A 4,276-nucleotide genomic window follows, 5' to 3' on the forward strand; every position below is an offset into this window, starting at 1 on the left:
AATGATATAGGGCCAATAGTGGTTCGGGAGACCACCAGTATAAACTTTAAAAATATCCAATTACAAATTTATTTTTTATTTTTTTTAAATAATGCCTAGTAAACTTTTTAACGTGACCAGCGACGCTAGCATGACACGCCCTCCAGCTCCACGTGAAACGCTTTTGATCCGGAGCTATGAACCGGTGAGGCTACAACCGGGGGACCTCATCCCCACACTTCACTTGTTCAAACCTACGAGCACAACGGCCCAGTGAAGACATAAGGCCTGCGAACACAATGGCCCAGCAAGGGTTTGAACCTTGGTGGTCACTTCACCATCGAAGTGTTTTAACCGTGACGCTACATGTCCGAAGACATCCAATTAGAAAATTAAATAACACCTAGTTCTAAGTGTTTATCTGTATAGGCCCGCTCACATTTTTCATTTTAATGTTATGAGTGTGTGGTCATTTAATTTTTTGCACACACTTTTATGTCCACCCTCAGGCACATACATACCTTGGCTAGCACGCATTTCAAATATTAACTAAGCCATAAAAACCTCTTTTTTTGGCGAATTTGGGGATTAATTTCCCCCCTATTTTCTTCTCGACTCTACGATGACTGTCTTCCTCGCCATCTCCTCTCGAAAACTCCAATGCCTCCACCCAAGTAATGCCCATGCATCCTTCTTCTTTGCAATTTCCATATTCAATGATGGATTTTTGCTCCTTCATACCTGCATTTTCCTTGGCTTTTTCATCATTTCTCTCTATGGCGTTGAGGGTTTTATTTCAACTATCTCTCTCACTTTATAATGTGAAAATCATTACACAAAATGTAAAAGAGAGAGATTGTTATCTGCTTTTATTCAAACCCCTAATTTTGAATCATAACATTTAATGAGAATATTGTTATGAAGGTGAGGGTTTCATTTCAATGATCTCTCCCATTTTATAATGCGAAAATCATTACACAAAATGCAAAAATAATAATAATAATTGTCTACTTTTATTTGAAAACCCTAATTTTTAATCATGAAATTTAAAGGGAATATTGTTATGGCATTAAGGGCTTCATTTCAATGATCTCTCTCACTTAATAATGTGAAAATCATTACACAAAATGCGAAAAAGATAGATTATTGTCTACTTTTATTTGAAACCCCTGATTTTTAATCGTGAAATTTAATGGGTATACTATTATTGTTGTCATTTCTCACTTAGCATGTACACCTATTATTGTCTCCATTTATAATGTGATATTCATTACACTTTTTTTGGTCAAATTTGCATCAATGAAATGATTTCGTGTAGGGTTTAAATATATAGAGTTACTATCACAACATTTTGATCTATTTTTGCATCATTTCTATTTATGGCATTGAGAGTTTCATTTCAGTTATCTCTGTCACATTATAATGTGAAAATCATTATAAAGAATGCGAAATATAGATTATTGTCTACTTTTATTTGAAACCCTTGATTCATAACCATGAAATTTAATGGGTATATTGTTATTGTCTCCAATTTTGACTTAGTATGCACACCTATTATAGTCTCCATTTATAATGTGAAATTCATTACACCTATTTTGTCAAATTCGCAACAATGAAATGATTTCATCTAGAGTTACAAGTGTTTCAATCATATATTTTTATTTTTTTCTCAACTTATTGTGTATGTATCAATCATATGTTTATTGTTTTCTCAGTTTATTATCTATGTTTCAGTCATATATGTTTTTTTGTTTTCTCAGTTTCTTGTCTATGTTTCAGTCATATATGTGTGTGTACATATGCATACATATGTATGCATGCGTGTATACATATGCATACATATATACATACATATTTATGCATATGTATGCACATGCCTACATATATGCAACATATGCATACATATGCATATGTATGCACATGCCTACATATGAATACATATGCATACATTTATTGTTTATGTTTCAATCTCATATTTATTATTTTCTCAATTTTGTCTATGAATCAGTCATATGTTTATTGTTTTCTCAGTTTTGTCTATGTATTTTCCATATATGTTTCAATCATATATGTGTGTGTACATATGCATATATATATATGCACATGCATACATATGAATACATATGCATGCATTTATACATTTATTATCTATGTTTTAGTCGTATATGTTTATTGTTTTCTCAATTTATTGTTTATGTTTCAATCATATGTGTGTGTACATATGCATATACATACATTTATACATATACATTTATAACAATACATCACAAGCATATATACATTTCAATAAACAAGAGAACAAACATACATATGAATGTATATGTCTTTATATATATGCATATGTATATGTATATAAGTAAAGAAAACAACAAACATATTCCCCAAATTCATCAAAAAAATATGTTTTTAGGGTTCATTTAATATTCAAAATGTGTTCCAACCAAGTTGTGTACATGGCTAAAGGTGGACATAAAAGGGTGGTTAGAAAATTAAATGGCCACACACTCCTCACATTAAAGTGAAAAATTTGAATGGGTCCATACGAACAAACACTTAGAATTAGGTGTTATTTAATTTTGTAATTAGATGTTTTTAAAATTATTATTGTTGTATACACACATACATACATATACTTGTGTGTGTGTGTGTGTACATTATGTATACATATTGATGGGGAGGTTACTCAAAGAGAGCTTACAACTTGTCTAAAGGCTGTCAAATGTTGTCCTAGTGAGCTTCATGCTTTGTTCATATTGTCTTCAAAATAAATTGGACACCTAAGCTCCCTAGGAGTGCTCCCAATCCAGATGTGCTCCTTGATTGCTTAAGCATGGTTGAGATTTGGCAGGGTAAATCCAACCTTATACTCTAAAACTCCTCACAAGTACTTGAAGGGGTTGTAGCAGATGTTTGTGATGTTTTCCTAAGTAAATCAGTTGGTTTTGAGTGATGGTTTCATTCTTTTCCCCATCTCTCCTTCCTTTTCCTACTTTCTAGGCCTAGTAGCCCTAGAGCCCTAATTAGCCCTACCAAACCGGTTTTTGTGAATGTTCTCCCAACTTCTCCAAAGACTCACACAAACTCTTTGTTGATCAGGATACCCTTTTGGAAGTACTTTCCAACTTCTTAATTTAGGAATCTAAGTTTCACCGTACAAGTACGGAACTCGAGAAATGCTTGTTTTAGGTGGTTTTGGGATTGTTTTGGTCTTTTTCCAAGGTTTAGGTGTCTTCCTTGATCTGCCACACCTCCAAATTCACACATATGTTCTGCCATGCATCACTTGTTCATCCCAAACACTCTGCAACTCCAACCCTGATCTTTCTTGCAAACACTTGCATAATCTCATTCATTTCCTAACCGGGCTATGACAGAGCTCGCCTAGGAAATGATGCTCATTGGCCTTTCAATGACCTCCAGAGGAAAATAAAAGTTATATACACTGTACAAAGGTTCCATGGCTTGATTCCCAATGGTTATTGAGAATAACTCAAAGGACTTCAAGCGGGAACCATGTTTAGGCCTCTCAAACCCTTACTCAGGCCGAGAGCTTACAAAATGAGAAACTCAATCCAAACCTGCAAATAAACTATTCAAATTGCTTCCTGAGTACTACAAGAATATGAACAAAATATAAAGAAAGGTACAACAATGCAATCAATCCATTAAGTACGGATTGCTGCTCTAATTCTTGACAAGATACAATGTAAAACCTCAAAATTGGTCTCAAAATGTATTCCAATCTATTCCAGGCGTTGAACAACCTCATTACATTGATTCTCAAAGATTTTATATGTCATTTTTGTTCTAACTAACTCCCCATCAATTCCCTAACCAACCCTTTGCACAAAAATGCAAAAAGTTGCTCAACGTTGCAAAAAGTTGTCAAGCAACTTTGACAACTTTTGCCAAAAAGTGCATTTTTGCCTTACATACTTTATTCTCTCCTTCAAACCATCTAAGATGACAAAAAATCATTACATTGACATGTTCCAATGCCAAACAAATCTATTCAAGGCATTTTTCATCAAAATGCAAGATTTTGCCATTTTAGGCTTGCAAGGGCTTACAAGCCAAAATTGAGCAAATGCATTGTCCTAAGGACATTCAACCTACCAAAGCACTAAAAAAACATATTAAGACCTAAGAGAAGACTCTTATTCACCACTCCAAACCAAACTATGAACAAACACACCAAAATGTAGAAACTGGACTCAAAACTAGCTCAAAATTAGGTGCTCCTGCACCACATATACTCATATTATACATTGTATGTTACATTGCAGTCCCAAGTCTT

The sequence above is a fragment of the Cryptomeria japonica genome, chromosome 6 (genome assembly GCF_030272615.1).
Source record: "Cryptomeria japonica chromosome 6, Sugi_1.0, whole genome shotgun sequence".
NCBI classification, from domain to species: Eukaryota; Viridiplantae; Streptophyta; class Pinopsida; order Cupressales; family Cupressaceae; genus Cryptomeria; species Cryptomeria japonica.